General features: G+C 45.2%; 2 long non-coding RNA genes and 1 other non-coding gene across 6 annotated transcripts; all 3 read left to right on the forward strand.

Moving 5' to 3' along the window:
• Nucleotides 1-1,272: 1,272 nt before the first annotated feature.
• On the forward strand, nucleotides 1,273-17,129 carry LOC106631425 (uncharacterized). 4 transcript variants are annotated; one of them, XR_008732879.1, is made up of 4 exons: nucleotides 1,273-3,186; nucleotides 9,880-10,030; nucleotides 10,440-11,260; nucleotides 11,781-17,129. It is a non-coding gene; the product is annotated as an uncharacterized LOC106631425 (long non-coding RNA). The 4 variants fall into 4 exon arrangements; XR_008732880.1 differs by having other exon boundaries at nucleotides 1,275-3,186; nucleotides 10,440-11,035; nucleotides 11,151-17,129; XR_008732881.1 differs by having other exon boundaries at nucleotides 1,290-3,186; nucleotides 10,440-10,539; nucleotides 10,688-17,129.
• TRNAL-UAA (transfer RNA leucine (anticodon UAA)) lies at nucleotides 3,107-3,189 on the forward strand. Its single transcript has one exon. It is a non-coding gene; the product is annotated as a tRNA-Leu (tRNA).
• A 551-nt stretch (nucleotides 17,130-17,680) lies between the features above and the next one.
• On the forward strand, nucleotides 17,681-22,142 carry LOC129736379 (uncharacterized). The gene is made up of 2 exons (XR_008732882.1): nucleotides 17,681-19,863; nucleotides 22,052-22,142. It is a non-coding gene; the product is annotated as an uncharacterized LOC129736379 (long non-coding RNA).
• Nucleotides 22,143-22,415: the final 273 nt, after the last annotated feature.

Genomic DNA, 22,415 nt, shown 5'->3' on the forward strand with positions numbered 1-22,415 from the left:
TTAAGGCTGTTACTGCAAAGAAGAAACTGAGAATTCTTGAAATACCAGCTTAAGACCCTTTAAAATTATTTTTAAGCTGCATTGTGGCTTAGACGCACTTAAGAAATTACTTCCAGTAACTGAGGAAATAATTTTCTTCCTTGCAAACATGTGTTCATTGCTTAATACCATGGGGGTTTTTCCTATCCTTCAGTTGTGTAAGAACTCCAATTTTGCCAGCCCATGAGCTTGCTTAGTCACAGTTAAACATGTTTGAAAAAAAACTGATCACACTGTAATTGCATCACAGGGTGGCTGGAAGAAGATGATAGAAGTAGCTTGATAATATGTTGACATACTAATAACAAGCTGCAGAACGGACATCTTCATGCTCACTAAGGAAAGATGCCTTTTCATTCTGAAAGTCACCATGACTCCTATGGAGATGTGCATACCACGTTCTATGGTTTTTTGGGGGTTTTTTTGTTTCTCTTCCCTCGTGGCATATCCTATAGCTGGGTTTGAGGGAGAAGTAGTTAAAAAGGGAGAGGGGCTGCTTTAGCTTTTAGGGTTGCTGTTACTTTGGTTTTGTTTCCTACCGAAAGCAGCAAAAGCTTCACACCCTGCGCCACCTCCCCCCCGCCCTGCCACCCCCCCCCCCCGCTGCCACCCCCACCCCACCCCCCGCCACCACAACCCCTCCACCCCCCCTGCCGTGAATTGCAGCCCTTTCTTAGGAGAAATGAGAACTGCTGACTAGGCATGCCTTGCTCCATCTAAAAATGTAAGAGAGTATTGCATAAATACAAAAGAGAAAAAAAAATCCCCTACTACAAAATATGTTTGGTATATAACAGTGAACTTCCGGGATATGTGTATGAGTCTCCATTTCGTCTTACAGGACTGTTCTTTTGAAACATGGGTTTAATTTTAGAGAAATGGGAGTGGGATGATTGCTACCTCAACGTGAAGGACCCAGACTATGGACACACTTGCACACTTGAGCAGGCATCTCTCTGGCATGTGTCCTGGGAGAAACTTCTCAAAGTAAAGGTACAGCTCTTCATTTAAGATGCAGGTATCTTTTTTCTGGAGGCTGAAATGAGTAGCTAAGATAAACTGCTGCTTTTCTAATCTAACCTGCATTAAGGATGTTTTAAATGCATAGTCCAAGTTGTATTTTATAATTTCTTGAAAACGATCCAGATATCTGAACCATGGGAGATATCTGGAATTGTTTTGAAAAAAAGAAGGAGTTATGTGTGCATGTGTTTATCTCTAGGAAATTATCACAGATATGATGAAGGCAGGAAACATCATTTAATGTATGTGGTGATTACAGTTAATGTTTCTGACACAATGTCATTTTCACATGTAGCCATGTTATTTGTTTCTCTATTACATAAGAAGGCAAGAGCAGTTCTATCTCCTTCCACGTTTCTAGCATATTACATAGCATCTTTGTACTAGTTCAGCCACAGCCTGTAACGACCAGTGGAAGGCAGCTCTGCCATCACACCTTACCTTACAGTACGTACATTGTTAGGGCACAAAGTCTTAACAGGAAAAAGTAATATTTTACTATTTCTCAGAAATAATGTTAGACGTGAATGAAGAATGAGATAATCTAACATAACATTTCTCTACTCAATACTTTGCTGAAAAGCACAACCCTACTGAACAGGGAGCAATGCTAGCTACAGTATGATGCCCTTTTCAAGCAAATCATACAGCACGGTAAGTTCCAGTCAAAGAGCTGTTCTTTCATTCATGGACTCTAGCCTGTGAGTAAAATCAAGGAAAAAGGCGGCGCGAGTGTCACATCTGTTCTTCATGCATGCAAAATGTTAACAATTCACTTCTGTTATACGTGAGAATTATTTTCCTTCACAAGCATACTCAGCATACTGGGGGTCTCCCAGCACTGGCAGCTGAAGGGGTTTGGTACCCCCTGCAAGGCTGGGACGCAGACCCCTCACAGAGGGCCACCCACACCCCGGGTGCCAAACAGCCAGGCAGGACGGGCACTCCTCGTTCTGCTCATGGGGGAGCAGGTGGCCTCTGCGTGCCTCCCCCGGCTTGCTGGGGCTGTCACAGCCCGGTGTCCCCAGCCCGCACCCTGCCAAACGTTCCCTTCTCATCTGTTGGGGGAGGGCTCAAAGGCAACAAAGTTCATTGGGATGCAGGATGTCCGTTTTCACCTCTGGAAAATGGTCAGCAAAGGCGTGAGAGTGGGAGCCGGTGTGGGGGCCTGTCCCCATTCCCCCCTTGACATGGGAAGGGGAAGGCCCCAGTGCGGGCAGTGACCGGGGTATTGCAACAGGTGCTTCCCTAGGCCTGGCACGCCGTGGTGAACGGCAAGAAATCTCTCCTCTGCAGTGTTTTTCTCCTAAACAAGCATAATCGATAGCTTTGGACTTCGCTTTGCATTCCACCTAGGCGCAAGGACAGATCCACTCCAGGAAGCACTTGGACAGGAATAAGTAACGAGTCTGGATGTAAGGGCGCTTTTCAAAAGGAAGGGCACTTGGCACTTGAACTTCCCCAGGCAGCACCGGGGGCGGCGCCGGGGGGGGGCGGCGCGGTGTCGCTCTTCGGTGCCCTGAGCCCCACCGGGGCTGCCTCTCCCCAGCTCTCCCACTGCCCCGATGAACCACACCGGCACCGCGGCCCGCCCCAGCACCGCCCCCGGCCGCAGCGCGGGGCGGCAGCTCTAGGGCCCCGCACCTGCCCGCCGCCGGGCCCACCGCCCCCGGCCCGCTCTCCCGCTCTCCCGTCACGGCCGGGCCCGGGTGACTCCTGCGCACCGCCCCCGCCCGCGCCTTCCGCTCCGGCCCCAGCGCCCGCCACAGGCTGGGCGGCGGGGGCGGCCGCGTCCCGGCCCGGGTAGGACAAGGGACGAGGGCCCCGCGCTGGGGGCAAGGCTCCGCGCCGGGGCCAGCCGGCCTGGCCGCCTCCCGCTGCCGCCGAGAGAAGCCACCCTGTACACTCTGCGCCCTCCCGCGCTGGAAATAAAGGCGGGAGGGCGGGCGCGGCGGGGGAGGGGGAGCCCCACGCCGGCCCGAGGGTCGCGGCCAGGAGCGCGGCCATGGATGTAGGAGCGGCTGGGAGGAGTTTGGGTACCTGCACCAGGATGGCCGAGTGGTTAAGGCGTTGGACTTAAGATCCAATGGATGTATGTCCGCGTGGGTTCGAACCCCACTCCTGGTAAGTGTAGTTTTTTTTCCGGGGCCCCACGACATTCGCGGGGAGGGCCGCTGCCCAGGTAGAGGTGCGACCGCAGGGAGCCGGGAGCCGCCGGGCCGCGGCGGGAGGCGGGGAGCGGCGCTGGAGCTGGCGGCGGCCGGCACCCCGCCTGCGGGGCAGCGGCGCTGCCGGCGGCCGGCCGGAGCCGGCTCAAGCAGACGCGGGCCCGTACGCCCCGCCGGACCGGCTCTGCCGGGCCCATGGGCCCTGCGCGGAACGCCGGAACTTCCAACTTGAGCCTAAAGTTGGTTTCGCAACTGAATTCCGAAGAGCTTTTTTTACTTTATTTTTACGTGTCTGTCGAAGGCCGCTCGGGCCTGGGCCTCGGTGGCCACCGCGGGTGTGGCAGCGGCGGCCGCGCGTGTTGTCACCGGCGCGGTGGCGGGGCCGAGGGGTGAGCGGCGCCCCCGGGCCTGGGCGGGCCCCGCTGCGCTGCGGCGGCCTCCGGGGGAGCCGGAGGGAGGCGGCTGGGCCCGGCGGCGCTGGGTGTCGCGGCTCCCCTCAGCGGCACCGGACGTCGCCCGTCGCTTGTCGTGCCAGTAGTTCCCGCTGTTCTCCACAGAAGTGCCTGACGAGGGGCCCGCGCCTGGCCTAGTGACACCTAAACGGCACCCCGCGAACAGCCCTCTGAGGGCGCAGCCGCCCGTGTGGCGGGAGGGTCGCGCTGGGGCTGAGGCAGCCTGGGCCCAGCTCAGCCCTCCAGCTCCCCCAGCCCCGGCGGGTGGCTTTGTTGCTCAGAGTAGTGCAACTGAGGGATTTATTGCGTGTATATTTTCTTCCCCCCAGTTCCAGGCGCTTTGAATACTGTGAAGGCTGTATGACAACCTGTCACTGCCTTTTACAATGCCAAAGTGAGGGAGAGTACTGCCTGCCCGGGGGTGTGGGTGTCAGGGGTGTCAGCAGGTGTGGGGCTGCCCAGGTGCCCTTGGCCGACCCCGGCAGGTGCAGGACGCAAGCCCTGCTCCTGGGGGGTTGTTCCTGGTGCCCGCCCTGCGCCTGGTGCCCGTTCTACCCTCCAGTGTGCCAGGCGTTCCGCTAAAAGTTAAGCAGAGTAAGCAGTTCAGACTAACCTCCCTGCTTTTGTTTTCTTTAGCGGGATAGATGTAGCAGTTGTACATGTTGCGATGTTTAGTTTGCTATAGCATGGTTTTGTTGTCTGGGTTTTGGATTTGGGTTTTTTTGACAGGGTAGTAGTATCACTGTGTTCTGGTATGTTGAACGTGCGGGAAGTACAAATCAAGTGCAGACTGACATTTTTTAAACTGTTGGTGTTTGCCAGAGCATGCTAGTGGAATTCTAATACAGGTAAATATCGCGGTTCTTAACCACCCTGTTCCTGATAATTTGAGCTGAAAAATGATTCTAAACATTCAGTCCAAATATATTGTGTGATGATACAGGCTAAATAAAGGATTAACTCTCAAGAGAGAGATAACAACTTATGGGCCTTCAACGCAATATGAAATAGGTGAAATATTTCAGACAGGATATTTTTATTACATGCTGCACAAGATCATCTAGCATCACAAATGTGGACATGGTATAAACACAGCAATATGATAGTCAAGAGGGAATTATGGAGAGACGTGTGGTCTGGTGGTGAGTTTCTAGGAAATGGAAGTATGTATATTGTCTCTTCTGACTGTTCCCACAGTTAAATTGTAAATGCAAAACATACTGCACTTTTTAGAACTGTTCATTAAAAGCAGTACTGCCAGGTTCAGATGTTTTATTTAGTAAATGTTCATTCCTATTCTTCATTAAGGTACAAATTAGTAAAAATTGGTGCATGGTTGAAGGTACATTTTACCTGTAAAGTTGTAATGGAAAAATGCTGCCCTTGCAAACCCACATATTTGCATATAAATTGTGTAATTCTGCTTATGTGCTTATTTACAAGCATGTTTGTACATACAGTAAATGCTCATGTAGATTTTGTGGATGTGCTGATCTTGATGAAAATTTGGTCCCAGCTACGTCAGTTACAGGATGAATTAGTGGCAGCTATTCAGCATTGTCAGAAAGAAAAAAGAAAAGTAGAAAATAAAAATAGTAAGTTTTTATAAGAACAGTAATCACTGACAAAAATGTGTCAGAAACAAAAAAAAGTTTTTATGATAAAGCAATATAGAAAGCTGAATTCTTTGGTTAGAAATGTTTCTGTTAGAGGCACAGCTCATGCCTTAAGATATTTGTTTTGCAGAGAACTTCCATCAGTCCTTTGGTGAAACTGTGTTCCTTTCTATTATGGTATGTTAGAGCACATGCAGAGCTGGAACAGACCAGAAGGCTTCTGACCCTTTCCTGCTTACAAGAAATATCCATAAAATATACTGGCTACAAGTATGTCCCAACCCCTTCCTACACTTCTCTACAAAGAAAAGGATAATCTGCTGGGGTTATTGTTTTCTATTTTAGGTGAAGCGGCAGGGTGCTGTAATGTGTTTCAGCTCTGAGGCCGACCATTATTTTGATTTAAGATTTTTGTTTTATTAAGAAGGTTGCCTTTGCAATTTGACATTCTTACATGCACTTGTTGTACTCTGGCCTTTAGTTCAGACAGTATTGCTTTCCATTGGACTCCATTCTGTGGATGAGATGTTTCTCTGAAAAAGGTCATAATATGTAGGACCCTTACTTCATTTGTTGAAGAAATTGGAAAAAGTGTAGTGACTAATGCTGTGAGCTGGAATAAAAAAAACAGCTTCGTATGCTGACGGTTGAATGCTACTCTGATGAACCGGGGATGTTTCTTTTGCTACTGCATATTTCCTGTCTGGTGAGGAGCCAGTCAGTTAAAATAGATTTTCCATAAACAATCGCTCATTTTCACATTCCTTATTTTGTGGTATCAATATTGAGAACCTGAGCCTGATTTGCAGAAATGTAGAGCTTTCACAAACACAGGTAAAATCAATGTATCATCTGTATTTTAAGCAGTCTCTGAAAAAAATTGTATTTGTTGTGGTTTAACCCCAGCTAAGTACCACACAGCTGCTTGCTCACTCCCTCCAGTGGGATGGGGGAGAGATTTGGAAGGGTAAAAGAAAACTTGTGGGTTGAGAGAAAGACAGTTTAATAGGTAAAGCAAAAGCTGCATGCGCAAGCAAAGTAAAACAGGAATTCATTCACCACTTCCCATGGGCAGGCAGGGGTTCAGTCATCCCCAGGAAAGCTGGGCTCCGTCACCCGTAACCGTTACTTGGGAAGACAAACACCATCACTCCAAACATCCCTTCCCCTCCTTCTTCTTCCCCCAGCTTTATAGGCTGAGTGTGATTTCATATAGTATGGAATATCCCTTTGGCCAGTTGGGGTCAGCTGTCCCGGCTGTCCCCCCTCCCAGCTTCTTGGGCACTCTCAGCCTACTGGCTGGTGGGGCAGATGAGAAGCAGAAAAGGCCTTGGCACTGTGTGAGCCCTGCTCAGCAGTAAGGAAGACATCTCTGCATTATCAACACAGTTCCCAACACAAATCTAAAACATAGCCCTATACTAGCTACTATGGAGAAAATTAACTCTACCCTAGCCAAAACCAGTACAGTCTTATATGTCTGTGAGCAGTCAAAGTTATTGGAGATATTTGACATTAATCCTTCCATACCTCAGTTTTCCATTGTTTAAAATAGAGGTAATAGAAATACACCGTCTGCAGAATGGGCTGCTATGAAGCAAATTCATTCTTGTTTGTGAAGAATTCAGATAGACATGTAACCTGGTCATGTTAGGCAAGCCCATGAGCAGAATATCAACGAATTCAGAAAATAATATGAAATAAATAAGGTACAGAGCCACACTTCGATCTGTGAAGACCTTGCAAAGCACTGAACAACTGGTTAGCCAGGAAGCAACGCATGATGTGTGCTGAACAGAGTGGAAGTCTTACAGGAATACAGCAAGCCATAGTTTAACTCAAAATTGTGTCTGACTTTATAAACAGAAGGGGGTCAAATCAATAAGGAGGCATCCTATTAGGTGGAATATTATTTAGGTGATATTTCAGTATAGTATAATCTCTTAAAACCTCTCTTTTTCTCAGTTACATTTTAGTGTGTGATGGAAGCATATAATTTGTTACTTAAGTTAAACCATTTTTCCCATCATTCCCAGTGACCAGTATGTTGTGTTGAGGAAGGAGGTGTAAAAGGACTGTGAAGTTCTTGGTCTGTTGTATAATGCTGTATGTAGGGTGGACAATAATCCATCTGATTGTTACTGCAGACTAATTTGAAGTCTGTAAAGTAAGATCATTCTCTTGTGTTAGCGGGAGTAGCTGCATGTAAAATACTTGCTATTTCTTGAATTGTTCTCATCTTGGGGCCTGTGTCATAGAAAAAGAGGGGTAGACTGTATTTTCTGGATTCTTGACATTCAAAGATTACCACTATATAATATAGACTTGTTCCAAGGTGGATGCATGTATGTCTATACAGGTTCATTTTCAACGGCTGCTGGGCTGTTCATCTGCTGACTGCATTTGATCTTACCTGTGGCTTCTTGCAATCATTTCTGTTGGACTCGATAGCCACAACAACCAAGTGACATTAGCAACGTTAGCTAATTCTGCCTCCTCCTCCTCCAGCGCATTACAACACACACTCCCAAACAGTGTGCAACATTAAATAAATAAATAAAATGTGCAACATTTTATTGCTTAACTATTTCTTGGTTTTGATGAGGAAAAAGAGAAGATTTCCTGCTAGGTTGGTTCAATCCAAAGCGAGAAGGCCTGGGGAATCGCACTTCAGTAGTACAAAGAGCTCAGCTGCCCGGACTGCAGTGTTGATAGAATGGAACAAGGGTCTGCATATCATTGCAGTGCAAAGCCCTGCGATTTACTTAAAGTGCCAATGAAATGGAGTTAGGTTTACTCTTATGACTGAAAGATGAGCTCTGAAAGTCTTGCCATGGTCACTTAAAGCATCATCACCCCCCACGTTACCCTGAGTGTTACTCTCTTAGAGTTAGGGTGGCCTAACATAGCCATCAGAAGAGACTAGGTGCCCACCCTTCAGCTGCTCCAGTTAGTGTCTGGCCTGTCAGCTCAAAGACACCCTCGCTGGCAAAGGGCAGTAGCTTTGCACTGGAGTAAAGGGCTATGGGCACGGCTTCCCTTTTGGCAGTTCTCGTCAGGAGGAATATATGCAGGTGGTAACACTTTACATCAGCACAGCATTATTACCACTGGGTATTTCTGAAAGTGTTAAAAGGCTGGTCTGTGCATTAGATCATCTCCAGTTTGGGAACATTTTTCCTTGTGCTGGCTTTGCTATGGTGGCAGTAGCCTCTGGAAGAAGGATGGAGCAGGCAATTCATAATTTACACTACAGCAGTAAGGCTCACCAGAGAATCTCCTAAATGAGAGGCTCTGAATGCCCTGAAATGAAGGCAGTGTAATGCAGAACATTGCAGCTAAGATCTCTGGGATCTTAGGGCGTGGGCTTAAAGAACACTAATGTGCATTTTTCTGGGTTTTTTTTCAGTTGCATTAAGTTTATCTGAATGCATTGGTTCTTTCTTCCTGCCAGGGAGAAGCTTTTGTCTGAAGACCACAGAAAATGTGCACAGTCTTAAGTGTGCAATTACAAAAATGCCTGCCTTTCCCTAATGATTTTTAGTAGAAGAATGCACGTTCCAGATTCCTTCGTTTTCCTTGACTGCTGCTTCTCCTTCATCATCTGCCCAACTGTGACCTTCTTTCTGGCTTGGAAGTGTGATGGGACCTTTCCTTAAGGCTTCATCTGCCTCATTTTTAAGTGTTTGCTAAAGCAGTTCATGCAATTCTTGGCAAGAGATCACTCCCAGACCATGTGACTTGGTGGATTTGTGACACCTGTCTCTTGCTATTTCATCATGTGTTGCAGACTTTTTCATATGAGAGTGGAATCGCTGGTGGGAAGTATGGCCTGCATTAATGACTTGTGTTTTGCAGCTAATCCATGTTCAGTGATTGATGTGCATACGTATTTTAGTTTCACTTGTCCTGTCTTGTATCTCTGTTACTATTTTCTGTCACACTCCCACCTTTTGCTTTCTATGTACATACTAAGAAATAGATCCAGCTGGTCTAGCAATTAGCTGCTGCTGAAAGAGGCAAAAGCACTGTCTTTCCCCTGCCCTGGCTGTAGTGCACGTTCCTACCGCTTCCCTCTTGTGTCCCTCAGTCTTTGATTGTCAAGTAATATGTAACAAACAAATGAACCAATTAAATACATGTTACTTGGATCTAAAGTGAATCTCTGAGATTACCTCATTATGAGATTTTTTCTGTGAAGAAATGAGGTGTTGGAGACAACTGCTTATGTGTTTTGGGCTCCCTGACATTGACAATACAGATCCACTAAGTGTTTTTATTCATCACAGAAGGGCAGAGGCTGGAATGCCCTTCTGGAGATCATCTAGTCCACCTTCCAGCTCAGAGGAGGGTTAGCTTGAGCAGTTGGGTTTTGAGTATCTCCAGGGATGAAGACTCCACACCTCTCTGAACAACCCACACCAGTGTTTGGTTACCCTCACAGCAAAAAAGGTTTTTTCTAATGTCTTAAAAATAAGTGTTTTCTTGCATTTAAGGCATTTTCTTGTTTAAGGTTATCTCAAATGTATAGGTCTGTCTGCCTGTAAATCTTAACTGTGTGTATGTTTTCTTTGTGCTTAGATTTTTGTTCCTAAACATCCCAAGGTGAAGTGACGGAACTACAAATGCCACAACATAGACGAGGACACCCACTGGATGCATGGGTTTGCTGTCATGTGCATTTTACCAAGAGCTCTACTGAAAAAAAACCACCCTGGAAATATCTAAGCAGGTGCTTCCTTTTAGATACCGACAGTGGTTCCTCAAACGTGGTTTTTTTTTTTTTCCAAATAAAGACCAAGGAAGTGCAATATTTTGTTTATAAATATGTACAGTTAGTTTCCTGTTAGAAATGAGCACCTGTGTCAGGCCTTAGCTTATTGAAAGCCAGAGTCCTGTTAGAGCATTACTCATTGGAAGATCATTCTTCTGTTTTACAGTTTATGATCTGCAGGCTAGAATACTGAAATTCGATTTGAGTTTTCCTTTAAAATGATCTGAGAGCTATAGTGTTAACAAATTACATCTGTCTATTGAGTTGAGGTAAAGTAATGCAACTGATGGTGCTCACTTTCATCCAGTGCTATTGTCTGGCAGCCCAATAACTACAGGTAAAAATTCTTATTCTTGTGTTTACACAGGTGGGTGTTAGTAGTCTCCTTCCTGAACAATCTTTGCGTACTGGCTGTGGGTGATTATTCCTCATCCTAGATCCAGAGGCTGCCTCTGAATGAGTAGTTGGTAAGAGTCAACATAGTTTAGAAATGCCATTAATGTAATGCTTTCCAAGTCCTTTTGTTACCATATTCGGAACAAAAATGCTTTATTTAATTACTATGACTTCTGTGTTTTGTAATAAAATTTTGGGGTTTTTTTAATTGTTTTGCAGGATGCTTTGCTTTGCTGTGATAATAGCCGATTTCTTGGCTAAATGTAGTCTTATTTTTTACGTAGCTAGCTTAATAGCCATGGCTTCCACAATCTGTATTTTGATAGCACTGTGACAGTGCAGGTTTTATCTATGCCAGTTAACAAATCCTATAGTGTTTTGTGACTTGAGAACAGACTGAGACATGCCCAACCTGTTGCACTGCATTCATTTGAGTGACCTGCCCCAGAAGTTATTTGACACATCAGTAAAGAAGTACTGAAAGCAACTGGATCCAGTTTTTATGATGGCTCTGCCTGCCCAGCCCCTCTGTGAACAAAATATTTTTCTGCAAAAAAAACCTGCCAGGTAGGATAAGAATTGTATGGCATGAATGCATGAGTCAAATTTCTTTCAGAGGAGAAAGCAGTACAGAGAGGCATCGTGGATTAAATAAGGTTTCTGCTCTGTATGAAATGGTTAGGCAGAGAGCTCAGCCATCAGCCCAAGAATAAGGACGTGTGTGACAAAGAAGGCTGGGTGACTGTATCCAACTGAAGTGTGAACAAACTTGAGAATGTTACAAAATATGAGGTAAGAATGGGTGGGATTTGGCATCTCAGAACCATGATTACAATGCTCTAAAAAGGGAAGTTGTGGTTAGAGATTCTTTTCCTATGCCTGTTTCTGTTGCTTTTGTTGGTAAGTTGTCCCAAAGAGACTGCTTCTGTTTTATGTTGGGCTCTGCAGAGAATTTGTCAGGAGATCTGAAGGTGCATGATGGTACCCACAGCCCCCAAAAGGAGCCTCTATGTGTCCTTCAGAACCAGAGTTAGACGCAATGCCTCATATTCATCTGGAAGTCCTTAACAGACTTGTCTCCGTAGCCAGGAGTGGGCCTAGATTGTAATGTTAACTACCTTGGAATGTTGGGTTTTTTTTAACAAAAATTACTATACAGAGGTAATCTTAACTGTCAAACTGGGATGTATATACTTTGCATTGTACATTGTTTCCTTTTATGTACTCTTTGTCATTAACAGTCTTGGCATGACTGCTTCCCAGGTAGTAAATATATTCTGGCATAATCAAAGCAGTTCCACTTCCTTCGCAGGCAAACCTCAGAGATGGTATCTCTCAAGGGAGACTTTGGAACTGACTGAGAAGTTGCCAAGTGCTATTTATCTGTTAATGAGCATGTCAGGTACCATCTTTCTGAATTGCCATCCCTGACCACCTCTCTATTAACATTTACAGTGACCTGCTCTGGTCTGTGGCTCATTACTGTGGCAATTGTAAAAGCTGAGTTATAAAAAAATTACTGTATTTTTTATCGTATTTTTTTAGCTCATTATATATGTTTGGCTGGAAAAAAAGCATCAGAGAAAGCAATTTGAAGACTTATGTTTCATCTATGTGAAAATCCATGTAAAACAATATAACTCAGTTTATTCTGAACAAGGTAGCTGACTTCCCTTAATAAGGTATCCATAGGGGATGCACTTCTGAGGATATACCCAATTAGCTCTGCTGCTGCAGCTGGTGTTCGTGGACATGCATTCATGGCTCCTGATCCTGTTGCTGTCCCTGTGTAAGCAGATTGTTTACCACTGAAGTTTTGGACAGGCTTGTATAATTAAAGTTGTAGCATCTGCACACCCAAAATTACTGTGCCTCAGTGTCACCTCCTTCTATTGATCTTCAAACCAGCACAAAATCAAATTGAAAATACTAGCAGATCAGGCAAAAATTCCATTAAGGCCCATAAAGAATACAGGAGACTTTGGGGTTTCTAGGGCAACGACTGGTCTATGATATTTTTCCTGTCTCACAGGAATGTTGTAAGAGGCATCTTAATATTATGTGATGGGAAGGGACAGAAATTTATATGGATAAAATTAAATTATGCATAAGCAGTTAGCCTCTGCAGAAGAAGAGATGTAGGTTGCGGGCTCTTTGGAAAGCCCTTCTCCCATGCCACCACATAATTTAAATCACGGAGTATTCTTTGGGAATATTAGAGCTGCAAAAACTAGCCTGGTCATAACTTTATGTATGGGATAAATTGAATGCAACTGTTAACTCTTGACTGGAAAATAAAGGCCCAGTTTGCATTTACAAAGTTGAACTGGATGATTTCTTTTGGAAAAACACTTGGATCCTTTTTTTTTATGTTTTGCAAACGCGTAGTCTTTCAGGTGACTGCTGCATACTATATTTGAGCCTTTATTTGAAAAATGATTCAGGGATAAAAAATCCTAGTGTGAATATTTGGGAAATACTTTGTTTATATCCAGGGAAAAATATTATTAAATAGATTTGAAAGAGAACCGTCCAAAGATGATTTTTACCAGTAACAGCAAAACTTTCTGAAAGGAGTGCTTTACATCAAGCATAATCATACTGCCTAAACAGATGGTATTTGGTGGGATGACTGACCTTAAATCTAGTCATAACAGAAACTTTTTATTTGTCAGTTAATCAGATGGACTATAGATTTAATTTGATGACTTTTTTTTATTTATGATAAACTCCTTTAGGAGCGAAACAGTATTGCATGTTCGTTCCTTCTCATGTGTTTTATGAAGTGGCAGCATCCATTTTATACGTGGCTACTGCAAATCGAAATGAGCCCGGAAAAGGGACTGGTGTGTAGCCAGCCTCCTGGCCAGGGCTGGCTGTGACAGCACTGCCTGGCTGTGGGGGAAGGGTTATTTTGGGTGATGGCCTTGCAGGGGCAGTGAAACAGCACTGCTGCCAGAGCCTGGTGCACATCAGCCCAGACCCGTTCCCGAGGCTGTAGGGCCTGTGGTGGCCCCACCAGACTACAGGGGATGGGGGATACCTGTGCAAGCCACTGATGCTGGAGTGGGTCCTTCAAAGAGGAATTGCAGCGCTTCACACCTCCTCTTCTTGTATCCCGCTGTGCACACCTAGGAATTGCAGCAGGGAATTTAGTTCCTTGGGCACAGTAAGGGGAAAAAAAGAAAAAAACACAGTGGCTGGGGGAAAATGGGCTGTCTGTGACAAGGTGGTGTCCTGCTACGCAGAAGGTAGGAGCCCCAAAATACCAGCAGCCCTTTGAAAGCCTAATGGAAGTCTCCTGCTGCAGTGGAGCCCAGCCTGCTGGGGAAGCAGCAGGTGGGTGGGCAAGTGATGCTCAGGCCCTGGCAAGGGCAGAGTCCACCACTGCCCTCCCAGGGGTAAATGGAGATGGGTGTGGGCTGGCGAAGGGTGGGAAAGGTCAGGCTCAGTGAGCAAATGAGTCCATGTCCTGCTTCTGAGCAGGGGAGCCTTTCCCCCATTGCTTTATTTGGCTTTCAAAGGACTGATGTATCCTTTCTGCTACCTTGTACTAAACCCCAGATTTAGTCTACGGGTGTGGAGACAACTTTTGAAAGGAATGGAGCAGCTTACAGTCAGCAATGCTACCTTCTCCGCAGGTACATCAATTCCTACATAAGGAGGGGGACAGAGCAGAGCAAGTTGCGGAGCTGAGCAGGGGGGGCAGGCTCCGTGATGTGACTGCATGCTTTAGGAGTTACACCTCTGGTGTGATCACCGATTCACGGCCCTGTTTCTCTGTTAGGTGGCAGAAGTGTGTTTCTGTCTGAATTTGCATCAGGAAACAAATGCCAGAGTTTAGCTACCATGTCTGGGGAGAGCTTTCAGACAGGCTGGTGGGAGAGGTACAGGTAAAACCCCAGTGTGCTTTATGTCAGTTCCTCATTTTTTGTATGGTCCTGTTCTCACCAAAGTCAGTGGGAAGATTTGCCCATTTAAACGGCGCTTTCATTGGCATGGCTTGCATTCATTTTTGTCATATTGATCTGCCCTTTCTTTTGCGCCTGGAGACCACCCGGCTGCTAGCTGGTGGATGTCCTTGGGTGCGGGAAGCAGACAGCATGGAACTTTAAAGGAGGTTTCTGGCAGTCCGGCAGTTTCATGGTCAGTCTGGGTGGCCCCAGAAAGCTGGCGGGGGGAAGCAGGGTCTAATCATGAGCAGAAAGCGCTGTCAAGCCTCCATCCTTACTATGAACAGTTTATTTCCTTTAGTTACTTCATGGCAGAAAGGAGCAGAGTGTGGGAAGGTGATACTGGCAACATCGCCTAGGATTCAGGGTTGCATGGCCACACGTCGGGGGGTCTGAAGGCTGCCTCTTATGAAGACTATTGGCACAAAGTCTGGGAATCGTGCAGAGCTTCAGGCATGTCCCGCCTTATGCAGAGCCAGAGAGCAGCCCGAGGGCTGTAACAAACCAGTCAGACTCAACTAAAAGTGGAACTATTTATGGGAGGTTGTCTATTTTCTCTTGTGACTCGTGGATGTTGTCTCTTGTTCAGCCAGGCTCTGAGTCCTATCAGTTTGCACTTAAATATAGCTTTCCCGGGTTTTCAAATCTGCTGTTTTCCCAGAGGAGTGTCTGTTCCTGGCATGTAGCCCTCTTTCTCTTTTATCGTACCGAAAATCATCTCACTCACTCAGTGTTGGTAGCTTCTGATAGATGAGCAGTAGCTTAAAAATTGCCGACCACCAGCCCCTTCCTCTGTCTGCCGAGGGTGTTGTGGTTCGTTTGATCGTACCCCTTCTGATGCCCTGTGCCTCCAGCTTCTTCGTGGCAGCCCTTGCCATGATCCTGAACATCTTGCCAAATTGAGAGCAATGGAGGAGGTCTGCCTTCCTTGCAGTCCGAGGCAGGTGGTATTGGGAGTCACAGAAGCAAGCGCCTGCAGAACGGGTGGTGCTGCAGCGTGCGACCCCTACGTGTCTCCAGCTCTCATACGCCTCATTGTCACAGACAGTGCCTCAGCGCGTGTGCCACAGCTGTCAAGATCCAGTGCTGGTTTTGCATATACTCTCCAACGTACCCAAATACTGTCCTTGCAGGGGAATTTTCTCAAGAAAATCTAAAGGATTAGGCTAAATAATATCCCTAAGTGACATTTTAAATACAGATGCGGAGCACTTTATTTTCAGAATTAGTAGCTGATATAGGTACTATAAAACACAACTTTCTTGCGTGGTTTTTTAAAATAGGAATTTAATTTGCCCTCTTTGAAAATACTTGATTCTGTATGATTCCTCTCTCAAACCAAGCCGCACACTTGCATGACTTTTTGAATCATTCAGAACTGCGGCACATTTAAACGCTCGTTACTGCAGGTGTGCCACGGCTAATGACTAATTGCCGATTTAGCTGTTGTCTCTTCATTTCTGTTATTGTCACTTCAGGCCAGAGAGATCAAAGGTCTGGTATTTTAAGGGATTTAGCACTTCTAGATAAAAACATTTTGCATTCCATGCATGTCCAAACTCTAAAGATAAGTAGGGAGGAATACAGTAAAACCGTGGTATCTCTGTGGAAAGGATAGCCGGAATGTAATTTATATAATTACCTTGCGTTGTAGTTGTTTGCATTCATCAACATACCTTTATTTTTGTTTTCTACTTGTTATAACACCTTTTGCACTTTTTTTTTTTTGGTGTGGGTTATGTGAACATTAGATGCCTGCTGCTGTGAAGATTTTGTTGTTGAAAACAATTGCTTCCTGAGCACTTCAGTTTTTCAGGCAGAGTCCTATCAATGACTATAGCTTTTGGGGCTTTAAAATGAAGTTATTTTAACATACGGTAACGCTACTTGATAGTTTCCTCTGGGAATCCCACCCACTGTGTTAGCTACAAACAGCTATATGAGGAATGCTGTTCTCATGGCTCAAACACTTGTAATGCTGTCCCACCCAAACTAACCTCAGAATGAGAGTGACTTCTAATCTGTGAACAAGATAAGCAATGGAACTGTATGTTACTGACCCTCGGATTTAAAGGTATTTCTTCCAACTAGGTTAGTATTTACCTTTCTTTATTTTACTTTTAACAAAAATACAATCATATAATTATAAAAAAGACAGGTGTTCGGTCTGTTGTTGTACGAAAGAAACACATTGCTGATTTCCTCTGAACGGGTGGTATAGAATTCTGTTGGCGCAATCAAATAAAATAGAGTGTGAAAGGATACATTTTCCTAAGTGAAGGAGAAAATTGGCTTACATTAGGTAAAACATTAATGGCAATTTCACTAAAATGAAATCTTCTTAGTGCTGCAGTTCTTTCTATCTGCATGGTAATTTTAAACTAGAAACCATACTAGTAATTTCATCCTAGCATGATAGCAGGATTGGTTTTAAAAAGTATCAATTTCATCACACACGTGCATGGATCACAAAATTCCAGAAGCATCACAAGTTATCCCATCATGATAATGCAGGATTTGTTTATTTTATGAGAATCTTTGGATAATTTCTTCCATGATGCTTTCCCCTCCATTTCCACACTGCTGCTGCTGCTAGCATTTTGTACCAGATGCCATTTTGTCATGAAAGCAATTACATCCTGATTTTTTTTGGCCTACCTTTCCTAAGTGTATCAGCTGGTCCAATAAAATATATTCACGTTTCTTCACATCTTTCTCCTTTTCTATCATTAAGCCATCCCACCAACATTACTATTACGAATACATTTATATGCTCCATGGCCCAAATACTCCATTAATGGTCTTGCTTGAATATGGTGCTGCCCTTTTGTGTGCCAGGTGTGGTTAATGGAGGTGTGTGACATGGATTCAGTGCTATCTTATTCATTTGATATTCTACCTTATGGGGAGTCTGACTGCATCTGTATTCCTATGGAAAATCTGTAGAAACAGGGTCAGATGGTACTGCTGTGGGTAGCTGGCCCCAGTGCCTACACATGCATAAACAGAGAGAGAGAGAGAGACCTGTTCTAGTTCAAAAAACCAAAAGATATCTGTCTTCTCTGTAGAATTAGAGAGAAACCAGTGCGTGATAGGTAAGAAAAATATGAGCTTGTTACCAGCTGGTAATAATTGCTGTCTCTCTCCCCTCACATACAGCAGTACCCAGATGGATGGAGGCAGTGGCCATTCCCCTGTTTGCAAGGGACCTTGGCTCTGTCCTGGGCAATCCAGGTGTTTGACAGCTCTAGGTTGGTATCTGAAGCTTTGGGTGGGATTCTGCTGCCTAAATGTAGCCCTGTCGTGCCATCTGAGATGCCTCGGGTGCTTAAAGGTGTCTCAGCAGCTCCATATGTCACCTATTCTTGGGTGGCTACGTAGGACTGGATACCAATATATACGTTACTAAATCCTTTCCCTATGTCTGAAAACAATATGCAAAGACAAGAAAATTTTGAGGTCACCACCGCTGGTTTTGTTGCCCGGATCCATTCAGCCGTCTGCTTTGGGATCTTGTTCTCGTCATGCTTCTTCTGTGGTGCAGTTTGACGCTTGAGTAGATATACTGGTAGCCAAAAGGGACAACACTTTTACTTTCTCTGCCCTTGGCATCGCTCTCCCACTGCTCCCCTTAGTGCTGAAGCAGTCTGCTTCGGAGTCAGCTGAACGGCGGTGCTAGTGAAAGGGACGCAGCAGGAACGCTGAAGTGAGCAAGGGCAGTGTGTGTGCAGCTGGCAGCCAGCCACCTTCTGCCTCCCCCTGTCACAGAGCTGCCTGCTTAGGTACACACTTGGCCCTCCAAGTTGTCTTGTCTTTAACTCTACAAATCCAAAGTGATCGAGCTGTTCAGGCACAAAGTGGATTATAAAGGCTGTGAAAGGCACATACCATCTGAAGATAAATGGTGCACAAAGGAGCTGGGGCTGTGAAGTTAATTTCCAGAAAAGATTAAATTAAACAGAAAGCAGACCCTTCTGAGGATGCATTGCAACATACGTCCTTTGACAAAACCCATCCCCTAGAGCCCCCTGGCAATCTGCAGACCTCCTCAGACTAAACCTAAGAGCCTTCCTGTAAATAAAGAAGGGACAGACTCTGGAGGCAATCTGGACCTCTGTGAAAAGCCTCTTTGTGCCAGTCTGCGAGGGCTGGAAACGTCTTAGGCAGCAGAACTATGGATGCTGACAGCAACAACTCCTCCAGCGGGCTTGGCGCTCTGACGGGAGGACAGGGGCTGGCTCTGTGACCCCATACCCTGCAGCTGAGGCAGACTGGCGAGTTACTGGGGCATCTGGCAGATGTAAAGCCTTACGTAGTGTTTGGGGCTTGCTCTCCCTAGCCGCTTTCTGCCTCTCCTGGGGCAGGAAGTTTGATGGTTTCCAGCTGAAACAGTTGATGGAAAATTCCTGTTAAGGAAGAAAAAGTAGAGGCTTTGGTAAAGACTTTATAGTGATGGGCTGGGGCCAAACCAAGTGAGGCCAGGGCATGGGCTGGGGCCATCCCACTGTGCCTGTTGCCTGTGAGGGATGCAGAGATGCTTCTGCTGCTGTCAGGCTGCGGGGTGGTGAATCGGGGCTACTCGCTGCTTCCCCTGGTGGTTCCCTTCTCACTGCACCAAGTGAAGCTCAGGGAACAGCTGAGCACTGAAAGCAGGCTGGGCACCATTACTGTTGGGAGAGGAGGCCCTGTAAGGAGAACGCAAAGAGCATCTGAATCACTTCACCATCCACAGAAATACCCTACAAATAAAGTTGAGTTGTTTAGTTATAAATTCAATGCTGGAATGGTGTACTCTGGAATGTATATAGGGGAGAGCACCCAAAAATTAGTATTACATTAATTATTAGCGACAGCTTTGGCTGAATTTGAAAGTGTATCCTAAAGGTGAAAAGCAATCCTTGGATTATCAGGGTTTCTGGATCAGCCCTAGGACCTGTAGGCTTCCTCAGGCATTGTTGAAAATGTTTTGTTTTCCTTCATTTTTCGTATTTGAATCTGGTAATGTTTCTTTCCTGTTGCTAGTGTTACTGAGCCTCTGTTTATTGGTCGCTATTCCTAAAAACAAATCCAGGCTTCAGCTTTCGTGGGAAAAAGACGTGGCATGGGGAAACAGAGGAAGGCCCTTTGGAGGATTTGTGGCATTTGATAGCGTTACAAATGAAGCCAACAGCTATTTTAAAAAGAGCTATTCAAGTGGTTTATTTCTGGCAGAAATGGAGGAGTCCAAAGAAACCCTTACTCGCTTTGTACTAAGGCTCAGGACGTTCTCCCTGTTGTATTCCTTCCTCTGCCGCACACTTTATCTTTTGCGGATGTCAGTGGAGGGTTTCGTAACACGCTGCGTGTTCCACTCTCTTTCTCTGAGATCTTGGTGCAGCTTTACACTTTGCATCTTTATAAATAAATCATCGGTTTTCACAAATGAATCATCTATTGTTTGAGGTGGGCAGAATATTTTATGGCATCTAAGTTAAGAATCGTGATCTTTAAACGTTTGTTTTGTATTTTTGACTGGCTTTAGTTACAATTTATGTCCAAGGAGGTGTAAAGAAGAAATAGGACAAAAAGCCTCCCTGAGCTGCAGTTGTATCAGAGAGACACGTATCCTCGGTATTATTATTCATGACTCTTGGTGTAACTGTAGGGTGGAGGAGTTGCATTCTATGGCAGCTGAGGTCTGGGCACTGCTGAAACATAGGACTGAAGTGGCCCAAAGCTTTTTACTTGACAAGAAATAAGAAATGGAGATGGCTGGTGGAGCACAGGGAAACAGCAAAATGTTAAGGATGTAAAGAGATGCTTACGTGCCCAGAGCTTGCCTGGTTTTCCAGCTGTAGCAGCTGGTCATCTCAAAGCTGTTCCTGTGCCCTGTAGACCTTGCCACAAATGCTCCTGGAGGCAGTCTCACTCACAGCACATGTACCTTGATACTTGTCAGCATGATGGGCTGTGGACATAACATACACCTCAGAGCTTGCTGTATTACTGTTACCTACGGTATTTTAATCGTTCTCTCTGTTGTATTAAGAACACATAATTGAGGCTTTGCTAATCCTTTTTGGCAAAGATGACCCCTTTCGGCTCAGCACTGCACTGGGAGACATCCAACATTTTGCTTTACTCTCTTTTTTTTGAGTGGGACTTTCAGGAGCAGTCATGCACCTCATTCCACACTCAAAATAGCAAAGCTCTGTCTGTGGAAAAGTAAACTCTCCCAGTTCCCGAGGAAAGAAATGCTACTGAATAGTGCCGTGTGGGCTTCAGTGCCACACATATGACAGGGGAGGACACTCAAAATAAAAAAGAAAGGATTTAAAGATCGTTTAAGAAAAAGTTAAGGAACGTGGCAGACTAAAAAGGAGTAGAAGTATCTCTCCTGGCCAGTGCCACCAGCTTGGCTGAGGGTGGGCTGAGAGCAGGACCAGCTGCACTGGGAGGGCAGAAACACACAAAGGTACAGGACACAGGGGTGCGTGGGACTGCAGGGTCCCTGGCTCAAGTGGGATGTCTGTGTGCTTGTTGAATCCCACCCAGAGGGTCCAAGGAACTCATCTCAGGGCGTTTAATGTACACAAATGGTTTAAACACACTGGTGAAGGGAAGGCGTGGAGGGTGAGCCTGGGGGGGTCTTTGCTGGTAGCTGCGCTCTTGCATTTAGTAACTTCAGCAAAACTTTGCTGTGAACATTTGCATCCCTAACGTGTCATATACTTGCTGAAACCAGTTTTCTGCTGCACTCCCCTTTTTCACAACCCTTGTCAGGACTGTTTCTGGTCTGATGCTGACAAAGTGTTGCTGGCTGGTGATTGCTACTCCAGGGCAAGGACAGATGATTTTATATTTCATAACGGATGTTTCACAGGATTTGCTAAAATTAAGTTTCATTGCCAGCCAGCTTTCCCAGTCATATAATTTGGTCTGCTGTTGTCTTTTTATCATGCTCACGACATCATATTTCAGACTAGATATAGATTTTGAATTTGCCAAGGCTTGGATACATTTGTATTTTAAGTATACACCAGTCTTTTAACAGTAGTTGCAGCAATTGTCAGATCATATGCACAGAGTTTTAAAACAAACCTTCTGTCCTGAGCCACTCACAAGCTGTAGGGTTGAGGGACTTTGTTGCTTTGTGTTTGCATACTGTCAGGCTCAATGGCAGCTGATCCTGACAGAGTGAGCCCTTTGGTACTTCTGTGCTATAAATAATACCCTTGTCCTGTACCTGGTAAATGTTTCTAAGATGAGTCTCTAAGTGCCTGAAGTGTAAGTACTTGGGTATTATGTTACGATTATGTTTTAATGGCATAGTATAGTAGATACTCTTAAGAAGATTCTTGCTCTCACGTGGTTGGAAATTTCTCTGGAAATGCTAGTAAGGCTTTATTCTCTGAAATGCAAAGTCCACGTACGAGTTCTTTCTCAGCAAGAACAAACTCCAGCATTGCTCCCTTTTCAAACGCTTGGCCTCTGCGAGTCACTTCCAGTTAGACACATCAGTGATGTATTACGGGTTTTTGTTCTCCTCTCATTTTCTTCTGACAGTAATGCCAAAAAAGGCTTTTTCAGAGTTGGAAAATTGTTTCAATCATCTTTTCATTCAGTTTTGTGGTCTCTTTCTTCATTTCAGTGATTAAGGACTTGGCAGCGCTGGACTTCTTTTTTGGTTTGGAAGATAGCTTTGGTTTGGAACATCCCAAAATAAATGATGTCCAAAAGTTTCCTCTTTGTCTACTGCGATTTCACAGCAATTTTCATGGCTCAGTTCAGGACTGCCTAATAGAAGAAAATGGAGCAATAATTACTGCCTGCAGAGCTTCTAGCACAGCAGTTATTTAACTAGTTGCAAAATAATTTAAGGAACCAGCAAAAGTCTCTTAGAAAATTTCTTGTTCTATGAAGAACTGCGTACTTTGAGCCAACTGGTAATGTAATTCCTGCGGCCCCAGTCTGCCAGGCGTGGGATGAGCAAGGGTTCACACTCCTGCCTGGCC

This window comes from Falco cherrug, chromosome 6 (assembly GCF_023634085.1).
Source record: "Falco cherrug isolate bFalChe1 chromosome 6, bFalChe1.pri, whole genome shotgun sequence".
Classification (NCBI taxonomy): domain Eukaryota; kingdom Metazoa; phylum Chordata; class Aves; order Falconiformes; family Falconidae; genus Falco; species Falco cherrug.